The sequence below is a fragment of the Pantherophis guttatus genome, chromosome 4 (assembly GCF_059756535.1).
Source record: "Pantherophis guttatus breed Tessera chromosome 4, ASM5975653v1, whole genome shotgun sequence".
Lineage (NCBI taxonomy): Eukaryota > Metazoa > Chordata > Lepidosauria > Squamata > Colubridae > Pantherophis > Pantherophis guttatus.
This window is the reverse complement of record NC_142066.1, coordinates 90,379,010-90,392,263: the sequence shown is the minus strand read 5'-3', so window position 1 is coordinate 90,392,263 and position 13,254 is coordinate 90,379,010. Positions and strand designations below refer to the sequence as shown.

General features: G+C 36.2%; 1 protein-coding gene across 6 annotated transcripts in view; it reads left to right on the top strand.

Annotated features, from left to right (window-relative positions):
- The window catches only part of ARPP21 (cAMP regulated phosphoprotein 21), a 468,982-nt gene that overhangs the window by 345,142 nt on the left and 110,586 nt on the right, over positions 1-13,254 (top strand). For all 6 annotated transcript variants that reach the window (XM_087892466.1, XM_087892468.1, XM_087892467.1 and 3 more), the window contains 3 exons: positions 4,940-5,007; positions 9,331-9,536; positions 10,459-10,526. The gene's annotated coding sequence lies outside the window, so the exon portion shown is untranslated. The remainder of the gene's footprint in view (positions 1-4,939; positions 5,008-9,330; positions 9,537-10,458; positions 10,527-13,254) is intronic.

The window sequence follows — 13,254 nt, the reverse complement described above, 5'->3', positions numbered from 1 at the left end:
CTGCAACCTCTTAAGGTTGTAGAAAAAAATGCTTTTAAAAGTAAAAAAAAAAGTTGGCCACACCCACCCAGTTACATTACCTCCCACAAGCCATGCCCACAAAATAAGCCACACCCACAGAACTGGTAGTAAAAAAATTTAGAACCCACCGTGTTCACGATAGAAGGTTTGCACTTATTTCACTTATTCCAGAGGACTTGACCAAAACAAATGGTCTAAAATTTCAGCTGTAGATGTGTTGGAAATGAATTCAACCAACAAGCATGGGTCGATGAAAACAGAGACTTTATTAAAAGAAAATAATAAAAACAGTTTTGCAAAATAGGGTAGTATCCCAGCAGATCTCAACAAGGAGTTTGAGCCAGGAAGCCACACCTAAAGTTTCAAAAGCATTACATTTTATAGTTCCCTATCGCAACGCCCCCCCCACCACCCATGCCCCTCCTACATCGCATCCAGTGACCGATCACGGCTAATCCAAAGCGCCTTTTAGAGAGAACATCATCTCTTTCTCTAATTACATGTTCATCAACATGTATAACTATAACTACCCATAACAATATTTTGCAAGCATGGCTCTTTCTTATCTCTATTGGCTTGGCACTAAAGAGTGGGCCTCTTTTTAACTGGCCTCAAACAAAAGAAGATCTATTCTAACACAACATTGTTACATATTGATATGCTTTCAGCATGTTCTCCAACTATCTTAAAGCAGAATAATGTCTAACAAATTTAACAGAGTAGCAGAGCTGGAAGGGAACCTGCAGGTCATCCAGTCCAACCCTCTGCCTGATCAAAATTGAATCTGCACTTATATGCATTTCTAACCTATATACCTACACACTCTTTTATTTTTGAATTTTCTCATATCCTACAGATGTATATTAGACCCTGGAAAGAACCTCTTGACAGAGTAGTCAATCAGTGAAATAACTTGCCTAGGGAGTCAGTTTTTCCCATACACCAGAGGTTTTTAGACTGGATAGTTTTATTTCGGGGATGGTAGAGTGAATCCTGCAATGTGCAAAGAGTTGTACTTCATGATCTTTTATGTCCCTTCCAAATCTATGATTCTATTATTTTTCCCCTTGAATTCTACCATATATTGCATATATTTCAATTCCAGCATTCCTTTATTTCAAGGAAGTGGTTTCTGAAGAAAGAGGCTGCAAGCCTCTCCTCTTTTGTACATGTTTTCTGACATTGCACGTATGTACAAAAGAGATAGGACAGCAGCACAATGTGGACTAGTCATTTTGGCAAAAATAGCAAGCAATATGTCTTTAAGTTTTATTCCAGACAATCAATTGTATTCCATTTTCTCTGCTGGATGCTTTTTGTTCAATTAGTCCTCTTCATCTGCTTCCAAAATAGTTCTTTATTTTAATTAAAATCATTCTGTATTTTCTTTGCCTCTTTTAATCTTATTTTTTTCTTCTCATTTTGACAACATACAATTAACTTTAGTTTAAATACACATTATGTGATAATTTTCATCCTTATTTTCTGAGCCACCATTTCTTGCATTGTTTATCCATGATGCATTTTCACACCTTTGCTATATTTACCATTGGCATAACTTCAACTGTATGATATTTCCAATATAATTCTTTTATTTGTTTAACTTGTATTATTTATTTATTTGTTTAACTTGTATGCCGCCTTTCTCCGAAGACTCAAGGCGGCTTACAATGCATTTAAAATGCATTTTTGTTCTATCCAAGCAGTTTCCATACTATCATTTAATATATAAATTTTCCAATTCATTATTTTGGAGATTAACCTGTTATCTCACACATACTCTCTCTCTCTCTCTTTCTCTCTCTCTCTCTCTTTTTGGAAAAGTTTGTCAGTTTTATTTCTTATACACATAACATAAAATGTACATTTTCTTATACATAATTAATCATACATATGCATGTTTTCCTTAAAGAAAGCATTAAAATAAGACATTTTAATTACATTTGGAGTTGCTTTTCTACCGTTTCTTCCCTCATTTCGCAACAACCCTTCTTCTTCTTCTCCTCTTTCCCTTCCCTCCCTCCACTCCTCTCCTACTTTCTCTTCCCTCCTCTCCTACCTCATCCTACTTCCCTTTCCTTTCCCCCACTCCTTTCTTTTCCCCCTACTCACCTTTTCTCCTACTCCTATCCCCTACCCTTCCTTCCTTTCCTTTTCCCTTTCTTCCATTCCTCCCCCTCCCTCTCCTCTTCCTACCCTCTTCTCTCTCATTTCTATCTTCTTTGCTATGGAATATTCTCCTTGTTTGGTATCCGAACAACTCCTGTATTCTAATAGTATATACTTTCTTACAATTTCTTTTCAGATTTATTCTATCAGTATTGTTATCATAATTGTACACTTATTTTTATTATCTTCTTTCTTTTCCCCCCTCCCATCCCCCTTTTTCATTTACTCTGGTGTCATCTGGGTTTCTATTTCTTTTTTATCCTGTCTCTTGTTTAACTTTCTATTATCCAAATCATTTATCTATCCTCTTATCTTCATATTTCTTTTCTAACCATATATAAAATCTTCTCCATGTCTTGAAATACACTGTTTTCCAGTCTTGCTGCTCCGACAATCCATGCATGGGTATTCACTTCTTGCTTTGCTAGACACTGAGTGTAAGCATTTTTTTCCTGAGTGAAACAGTCTTTTCACTCAGTCTAGCTGAAGAGATTTGAGTTAGATTTCTCTGACGTCAGTTTTTTCTTAAGGTTTATTTCTGTTGGTTTTTTTGTGCATTTCTACTTTTATTATTTTTCTTATTATGATCAATTGGAATTAGTTGTTTGGACTCCTCTTATCTTCATATTTCTTTTCTAACCATATATAAAATCTTCCCCATGTCTTGAAATACACTGATTCCTCTTTATCTCTTATTCTTGGAGTTAATCTATTCATTTCCACACAGTCTAAGATCTTTTTTATTACTTCACCTTCTGACGGAATTTTTTCTGTCTTCCAATTTTGTGCAAACACAATTCTTGCTGCTGTTATTATATGTATAGTTAAATACACATCTTCTTTACTATATCTCTCTGGGAGAATACCCAACAAAAAAAACTCTGGTTTTAATTCTATAGATTTATGTAATATTTCCTCCAACCATTTCTGTATGCTAGACCAATAATTTTTTGCTTCTAAACATGACCACCACATATGATAGTATGATCCCGGCAAATGCAAACATTTCCAACATTTGGCTGATTTATCCTTAAACATCTTTGCTAATCTTTCTGGTGGCATATGCCACCTATAAACATTTTATATAGATGTTCTTTATATGCAGTTGCCATTGTCAATTTATAATTCCTTTCTCATAGTTGTTGCATATCTATTCTATTCTAATTCTGTTGCATATCCAAAATTTTTCGCCCATGTTATCATTGTCTCTTTTACCTCTTCATCTTCCAATCTAATTTGCAACAAATAATTATACAGTCTTTTAATCATTTTTTCATCCTTTCCAATCATTATCTGATCCAACTCTGATTCCCCCAAATTAAAACCATATTGTTTCAAGTCTTTATCATATTTTGATTGTATTTGCAGCTGTGTATACCAGTCAGTCTCAATCCCTTGTTTTTCTAAGTCTTGTTTCTGTTTTAATTCTCCCTTCTCTGTTAAAATGTCTTTATATCTTACAATCTTGTCCATGTTAATCATATTTGGATGTGTCAACGCTTCTATTGTTGAAAGCCACATTGGTACTTCCATATAATGTTTTTCTTTCACTCTTTCCCATACTACCAACAAGCCATTCCTTACACAATGTCTCTGGAAATATCCGTGAATCCAATTTTTTCCATACCATAAGAAAGCATGCCATCCTAGTTGTAGGTCATGTGCTTCCAAAATCAATAGTCTTGTATTTCTCAATAAGATCCATTCTTTAATCCAAGTTAACATCGCTGCTTGATGATACAATTCCCAATTTGGTAGACCAAATCCTCCTCTAAACCTGGAGTCTTGAAGCAATTTAAGGTTAATTCTCACTTTTTTCCCTTGCCATATGTATTTCCAGATCATTTTATTCAAACTTTCAAAGTATTTTTCCTCCAACTTTATCGGAATTGTTTGAAAAAGAAACAACAATCTTGACAATACATTCATTTTGATTAAATGAATTCCCCCATTAAAGATAATTGTAATTTTTTCCATTTTTCCAAAACTATTTCAATTTGATTTCTTAATTTATAATAGTTATCTTTCTTCACTGTAATACATCTTGAAGTTCATTGGAAACCCAAATATTTCACTTTTTTCACTATTTGAATATCTAACTTCTCCATTAATTGTTTCTTTTGTTTTCTCTCATATTTTTAACTATAATCTTTGTTTTATCTTTATTTATTTTCAATCCAGCTACTTTTCCATATTCCTCTATTTGCTCAATTAACTTTGGATCCATTTCTGTTAGTTCTTCCATAATGAATACTAAATCATCCACAAATGCTTGTTCCTTATACTCTTCTTTTTTAATTCTCATCCCTTTTATTTCTTTGTCTTGTCTTATTTTCCTGTTTAAAATTTCTAAGGTCAGAATAAATAATAGTGGAGATAATGGACATCCTTGTCTGGCTCCTTTTCTTATATCTACTTTCTCTGTCATTTCACCATTTATTATTACTTTAGCCGATTGGTCTTTATATATAGTCTTAACCATATTGATAAATCTGTCCCCAAAGTCCATCTTTTGTAATTGTAAAATCATAAATTGCCAATTCACATTGTCAAATGCTTTCTGAACATCTAAAAATAACAATGCCATTTGTTTCTCTGAATATGCCTCATAATATTCCAATGGATTATCTCACACATTCTCATACAGGAGTTCTTGTCACTAATTTTGAAGATATGGTTCATTTAATAGACATAGGCTCATTATAATTAAATAAATTCATTTATTAATATATGTTACTTACTTTCACAGAATACATTCAGAAAGAGCAGTTATGACAGTTGGAGGTGGTCTTATATACAGGATGGGCGGGGCTAACGGTAAGTATTGACCTATCATTGATTTAGAGGGAGGAGAATGTATATTAACCCTTGCTTATCTTATGATATAGCTTTAGTTTATATAAAGCGAGGCATTTACACTTGACAAATCCCCCTCTAAATGCCGAGCATTATTATTATCAATAAAATATTTAGGAATAGAATACATCTTAACACATAACTTTTCTACTAAAAATGCATGTTGTTTAACCTGTAAAGGTTTTGTTAATATGTCAGCTATTTGGTCTTTCGTATCACAATGTATTGTTTTAATGAAGCCATCTTTAGAAAGCTGTCTTACATGTTTATTCTTTATATCTATAAGTTAGATCTTTGTCCAATGGCATCTGATCTTGATATCTCAATTACTGCCTTGTTATCCTCATGTATAATTATTGGTAAAGACGGGTTCATCCAGATATTGGTTATTAAGTCATTGATCCAAACAAGGTTATTTGAAGCCTTGGAAAGGCAAATATATTCAGCTTCGGTTGTTGAAGTTGCTACTAAGTCTTGTTTACCTGTATACCAACAAATTGGACAGTTATTGAGAAAGAATATGTATCCAGATGTACTCTTTCTAGTTTTTGTGTCTCCTGCCCAATCAGCATCCGTATAGCAATTGAGTGTGGGTATTTTGAAAGAGTCTGGTTCTAAATATAGACAAAAATCCACGCTGTTTTTTAGATATCTGAGTACTTTCTTTACTGCTTCCTAATGGAAGGTCGTAGGTTTGCTTACTTGTCTTGATAATAAGTTGAGAGGCAATGCAATATCTGGTCTGGTCCAATTCACGATGTATAGAACCAATGATTGACCTGTACAATGTGTTATCTTTAAAATCAGGAAATGGATCGTTCATACTTTTTAGAAAGTCAGTTTGCATAGGAGTTTCACAGCCTTTAGCATTAATCATATTACATTTATGTAAAAGTTCAACAATTTTTTCTTTTTGTGATAGACAGAAGCCCTTTTCTGTTTTATATACTTGAACCCCTAAATATTTATTTATTTTACCCAGAGACTTTAGTGAGAAATGTTTCTCTATTGCAATAGCAAATGCATTTCGTTTATCTATGTCCTTGCCAATATACAGAATATCATCTACATAAATTAATACGTATTCTAGTGATTCATTCTCCTTTCTAATAAAGAAACAGCTATCTGCTGATGTTGCTGTAAATCCTTTGAGTACTTCGACTAAGCATTCATACCATCGTTTTCCCGATTGTTTTAAACTGTATAAACTTTTATTGAGCAACCATGTGTCATTTTTGTTAGTATCTTTACTGTGTGGTGCCCTTACATAAATTTCCTTGTCTAAATTTGCTGTAAGTATGCGGTTTGTACGTCATATTGATAAACCTCTAGTTTTAGTATTGAAGCTGTCACTAATGCTATTTTTACGCTTTCTATTCTTACAGTAGAAGAATAAGTATCGGTATAATCCTCAGGGTACTTCTGGGAGAATCCCTGGGCTACCAGTCTTGCTTTGTATAAGTTCTTTCCTCCTTCTAGTGTTTTGATTTTAAAAATCCACCTAGTACCTATGGGTGTTTTATTTTTTGGCACGTCAGCAGGTGTAAACACATTTAATTCTTTTAGATTGTTCATTTCTTTGGACATAGCTAATTCCCATTTAATTCTTTCTTCTTGTGGTAGTTTCAATACGTCATCATAGTTGTTTGGTGTAATTGTGTTGGATTGTACATGCATTACATAATCTTTAAATTTATTTGGCAATTGTTTTCTATTATTTCTAATTGGTCTATCTGGAATGCTGTTAATATCATGTAAGTGTTTTGCTTCTCTCTGAGTGAGTGAATCTATCTTGATTTTATTATAATCTTTTTTACATTTCCTTTTGTTATTTCTATGATGTATGTATGAATCTTTTCCATTTTCTGATATATCTAGTTTATTGTGTTTTGTCTCTATATTTTTTCTTATCTCGTTAAGATGTATTTTGGACCAGTTTGCCTGTTCATGAAATACCGCAGTTCTGGATACTATGAAGTTGTTATTACTATCTATGAATTTGTATCCTTTAGTACCTGGTTCATAACCCATGAACCTTAGTCTTCTAGATATTTTGTCTCCTTTACGTCTTAATTGTTTTGGAATATGTACATCAGCAGTGACTCCAAACACATGCAGATGTGCTATCTGTGGCTTCTTATTATAAATTATTTCATATGGAGTCTTGTCTAGATCAAAGCCGGTTAATTGTGTAATTAGAGTTTACAAGCGCTTCTGTCCAGAAATGTCTACCTATCCCTGCATCCTCCAAAAAACATCTAATCATGGTTTGTAGAGTAGAATTTTGTCGTTCTGTAACACCATTTTGAAAGGCTGAGAACGGACTTGATTTGAAGTGTAACATTCCCTTTGACCTAAGCCAATGTGTGAATTCTTTTGACATGAATTCTGAACCTCTGTCTGTCATAATTTGTTTTATCTGTATGTTATGTTGTGTCTCTACCATTTTATGGAATTCTTTGAAGTTTTGAAATGTTTCACTTTTGTGCCTTAGGGTATATACAAAGTCGTAACGACTGTAGTCGTCTACGATAGTAAGGAAGAATCGTTTTTTGTATTTTATTGATGGTGTTAATGGCCCTACTAAATCCATATGTACCAAATTGAAAATATGACTGGTAGTTCTAGATGCCTTTTTTGGTCTTGATTTTGTTTTTAGTTTTGAGCATTTACACACTGAACATTCCAAATAATTTTCACAATCATTTATTTTAACACCTTCTGCATGTTCAGTCATTTTTTGGACAACAGGAAAACTGGCATGCCCCAATTTTCTGTGTAGCATATGGGCATAATCATCATGTATAGGCTTTCCTATTAAGGGTTTCCTGGATGTGATATCATGTATTGACTTGTCTTTATTAATGTGTCTTGAGTTGATTTTGTCTTCCTTTATTACTATATCTGTGTCTTGCTCTATGTTTCTGTTTACACTGTGAGACTCATTATCATCTGTGCATAAGTAAGGTAAACCCCTTTTGATTACAATTCTGCCTATGATTTCTTTGTCTTTTTCTAATATAATTTTCCCTCCTTTGAATGTTATTTTTATGTCTGATTCCTTACTGAGTTTGATAGCGCTGAGTATGTTGTGAGGCATCATTGGTATTAATAGTACCCCCTCTATTCTCCCTATCCCTGGTAGATTTATATTCCCTTTTCCTGTTACTTGTACTTCATTTTGGTTGGCTACTTTTATTAAAAAAAATTCTTCAGTGAAGGATGATAGAAGTTCCTTATTATTGGTTGTATGATTGGTGGCTCCAGAATCAATGAGCCACATGTAGTCTGTCATGTTCTGATTCATTGTTTTTGTTTGTTTTTCTATCCCATATAATGATCTATGTTTGTTATCCCTGGAGTCATCTCTACGTCTATTCATGTCTTTTGGACTTGGGGAACTCCTACGCCTGTACCTATCCCCTAAGTATTGTCTATCATCATATCTATTTCTGGGGTCGTATTTATAATTCTCTCTTTGAATTTTAGGGCAATCCCTCTTATAGTGTCCCGTGGATCCACAATTATAACACTCCATGGTGTTTTGTCTTTTGTCTTGAAATACCACTCTATTTATAGGCCTTTGTTCTCTACTACGACTTTTTCTCAAGTTATCTTCTGCAATTAATCTATTGGATAGATTTTCAATAGATAAATATCCTAAGTTTAGTGTGTCTAAGTGTGATATGAAATTGTCCCATGATGGATCTAAAGAATTAATAATAACACTTTTCATAGTTTGGTCTGACACAATTTCCTCCCTCGTATGTAGCTCAGCTCTAGTTGCATTCAATGACAATAGATGTTCACTTATGGTGATACCAGGCTTAACTCTAGCAGAAAAGAATTTTTTGGATATTTTTGTAGTTGTTGCTACACTTTCACTATGGAATAGTTTAAACATACTTTGTACAAGTTCAGATACAGTCAAATTATGTTTTACACTATGATATATAGTTGGTGAGATACTAGAAATTAATAGATAGAATGCTCTGTGGTGTAAATTGTCAATTTCTAGTGTCCATGGTTTTTTAGGTGGATCAGTAATAAAAAACAGTAAATTTTCTTTTAGAAAGACAACTTGAAGCTGTTGGATCCATTCCAATAAATTAATTCCATCCATCCTTAGCTTTGGAAAATCATTTGGCAAATTTCCTGTGTTGTTAGCTATGTTACTTACAGCAGACGTTTGTCCGTGGTGCTGAAGATGCTGGTAACAGCAAAAAGGCACAGGGATACTCACAATTAGCTTGGGAGGTTCACTCTGTATTCACTTGCTTCTAGTGACGTTTGCGCATGCGCGAAGCTCATTTTGTTCCTGAAGGCTTCGGAGAAGGACCTCGTTGTTGCAGCTCCCTCGTAGTGGTCTCCGTTGGATGGGCCGGCCTCAATTTCGCTCCCGAGGGTCCACCATCATGCTGAAGACACTCCTTCTGCCTCGATGTCGTCTGGATGCAGATTTCGGTCTCTCAGGAACGTTTGTGGTGTAGGTGAGTATTTACAGTTACCTCTGGGTTCTGGTATGCGCGGTTCTGGTAGTTGATAGGGGGTGGATTCTGAGATGTATTGAGGTGTTTTTATTTTTTCTTTAGGTTCTCTTTCTTTTGATTGGTTTGTTGTTTGTTCCTTTTTCTTTTCTTTAGATGATTTTTTAGACCCCTTAGATATGCTTAGTTCAGGTCCGAAAGCGTCGAAGAGGGTTTTTATAGCCTCTTCAATTTGCAATTCAATGGGAAGGTTTTCTGATTCAGAATCTGATCCTTCAGACCAATTTTGTTCATTTTGAAATTTTTTATTGTAATAAATTTCCTGCGTCGTCCATTTTGGAATTTTGTTTCTCGATGGTGATAGGTCATCCATTTTGTCGGGCTGATTTTTTGAAGATGGCTGCCATTCAAGTTTTTTTTACAGGACTGTTAGTTTCAGTTAGAATGTCAGTTTGGAGTAGATCTTTTTCTGTTTCATAGTTTGCTGTATTTTGTGTATTGTTATAATCTCCTCCCACTGCTCCATTATTTTTTATTATTTCTTGGAGGTCCACAGTGAGGTCTTCATCATCATTTTTTGATTTTATTAAATTCAGTATTTTCAGCCTTAGGCTATTATTTTTACTCCTATTCATTTTTTGTTTGTTTAGGCTATGAATTGTTTCTTCATCTTCCATCATGTACTTTATATTTTTTCTTGTCGTTTTTCAGTTTGAGGCTTTTTGAACAGAGATGGCTTTATCTCTGCTTCTTTTTCTTCATTTGAAGAATTTATCTTTTATATGTCTATTTTCTTATTGAGCCATTTAACCATCCTCTTGCTACCAATTTGTCACTAATATTGAAGATATGGCTCATTTAATAGACATAGGCTCATTATAATTAAATAAATACATTTATTAATATATGTTACTTACTTTCACAGAATACATTCAGAAAGAGCAGTTATGACAGTTGGAGGTGTTCTTATATACAGGATGGGCGGGGCTAACGGTAAGTATTGACCTATCATTGATTTAGAGAGAGGAGAATGTATATTAACCCTTGCTTATCTTATGATATAGCTTTAGTCTATATAAAGCGAGGCATTTACACTTGACATGCTGGCTGTAGAGTTTATCCAATTACTAGATAAGGCTTTGGGAAGAAGTCATCTCCAACATCTTTACTGAGATGTCTCGTCCCACAATCAAGTATGATCTTTGTCCTCACATGTAGTGTTTGGATTGTGCTTTGGGGGGAAAAATCTGCTGAAGGAAGAACAATGTAACAATATTGTACTCAGTTGTTTTAACTGCTTAGATCAGGGGTGTCAAACTTGATTTCATTGAGGGCCACATCAGGGTTGTGTTTGACTGTGAGAGGGGGCATGGCCAGGGGCGTGGCAAGCTCGACGTCACTTCTGTTGGGAGCCTGTGGTGGCCAGAGTGCTTTGCCAGCGAAAACAGGCTCCTGAGCTCTGTTTTTGGTTGCCACAGCCTCCTGCAACCCTCTGCCAGTGAAAAGGGAACTCCCAAGCTCTGTTTTCACTGGCAGAGGATTGCAGGAGGCTGTGGCAGCCAAAAATGGAGCTTGGGAGCCCATTTTCTCTGGCAGAAGCACAGTGGGCTGGTCCTTTGCTGTTTCCAGGGTGGCCCCATGGGCCAGATCTAAGTACCCTGTGGGCCGGATCTGGTCCCCGGGCCTTGGGTTTGACACCCCTGACCTAGATATTTCAACCTAGAATATTTAAAATGTTCAAAAAAGTGAACTGGGGATTCATAGAAATCATTCTATGACTTTCTGTGCAGTAATTGTACCATAATGGAATAAATGCCTTGGATTTTATGAATTTATGAACAAATAATATCAGTATTAACATTCACTGTTCATAAAATTTAAAGTACCATATTTTTCAGACTGTAAGACGCACCGGACTATAAGACGCACCTTAATTTTTGGGGAGGAAAACAAGAAAAAAAGAATTCTACCTCTGCCTACTAGCATCAGGATCAGCAGTGTCCTTACTTCCATTCAGATTTTGGTAATGAGTAGCACAGATCTTTTTATCCATTTAAAACAAACCCTATAACTCTACACGCATTTAACTGGAGGGGGTGGGGTGGGTGATGATTTTCATGGGGGCAGAAGAGGGACTTGTCACCAAAGGCTCCACTCCCAAGATGCCCCTGTCTTCCTACCTATAGCTGTAGGCGTTGAAAGCCTGGCTTTCTCGCAGCAAGGCCCAATAGAGACGCAGCACTTCAGTCTTCCTGGACACTGCCATCTCGTAAACATGGTGCTGGGCTTCCCAGCAAGCCCCTGCACCTTTGCTGCCTCAGTCGGAGCCTGATTCTGCAAGTGGCCCAGGAAGTGCATTGAAAGCCTGGCTTTCTTGCAGCAAGGCCTGATAGAGATTCAGCATTTCAGTCCTCCTGGACTCTGCCATCTCGTAAACACGGTGCTGGGCTTCCTGGCAAGTCTCTGTGCCTTTGCTGCCTCAGTCAGAGCCTGATTCTGCAAGCGGCCTGGGAAACGCAAATGTCAGGACTCATTTGACAAAGGGGTGCTTCTGCATGAGAAGTTTCCCGCTGGGAAACGCGATGCATGGAGGCGATGCTCTTTTTCCTCCCCAATTCCCCGATGCAATTAGCAGAGCTGCACGCCCTCCTCCTCCTTCTCCACAGACTCACCTTCTCTTTCCTCCTGGTCAGATCTGTCTCCCAGGCCAGGAGCAGAAGCCGACCGCCCTCCGCCTGAATCATCTGGAGAAGGGGCAGGCCGGGCAGTGTGCCACCCTGGCTTATGCCTCTCACGCAGAAGCACCCGCTTCACCAAACGAGTTCCAACCTTCGTGCTTCCCAGGCTGTTTGCAGAATCAGGCTCCGATCGAGGCAGCAAAGGCACAGGGGCTTGCTATAGGTAGGAAGATGGGGTGTCTCGGGAGTGGAGCCTTTGGTGCCAAATCCCTCTTCTGTCCCCATGAAAATCATCCCTGATCACCCCCCCTACCTAGAACCACCCGAAAACGTGATGCACGGGGGCCAAAAACATCTGAAGGGCGGGGGCTGGTGGATGGGCGGGGCTACATTCGGTGTATAAGACACATCCAGATTTTCACCCTCTTTGGGGGAAAAAAGTTGCGTCTTATACTCTGAAAAATATGGTAGGTTATACATATTCAGATATACTTGTGTTATCCAAACACTTTATCTGTCTTCTTTTAAAATCATCTCTGCTTTTTTCCTGAGAGCAATTGATTACACCCAATAGCTCCTGTATAACTAGATTGCAATTATCTAAAGCAAACACATATTTTAAACATATTTGCAGATATCCATCAAATAGCAAACACTTTTGTCAAATTAAGGACACTGTATCTTTGAGCATGTAAGGTTAGGATTCAGAACCATACTCCATAGAAAAGATGTTTGACTATTTTTCCAATGTTCCTTAATAAAATTGGAAAATGTGCTTAATTATAGTGATTTAAGCAAATGACAACATCTTTGTTTTAAATGTTTACTTATCAGTTTAAAAGTGCAGTGCAATTTTTATTTCTACTCTTTGAAACTGTGTTATAAAATTCCAGCTGCAGAGATTTGCTTTGATTCTTATATGACAAAAAATAGAAATATCAAATATGTCCCTAAAGCATTCACACTAATCTAGATATGTGAAAAAGGAGGCCTGACAGGAGGAACAGTGATAAAAATATAAGATAAATTAATCAGAGATTCTG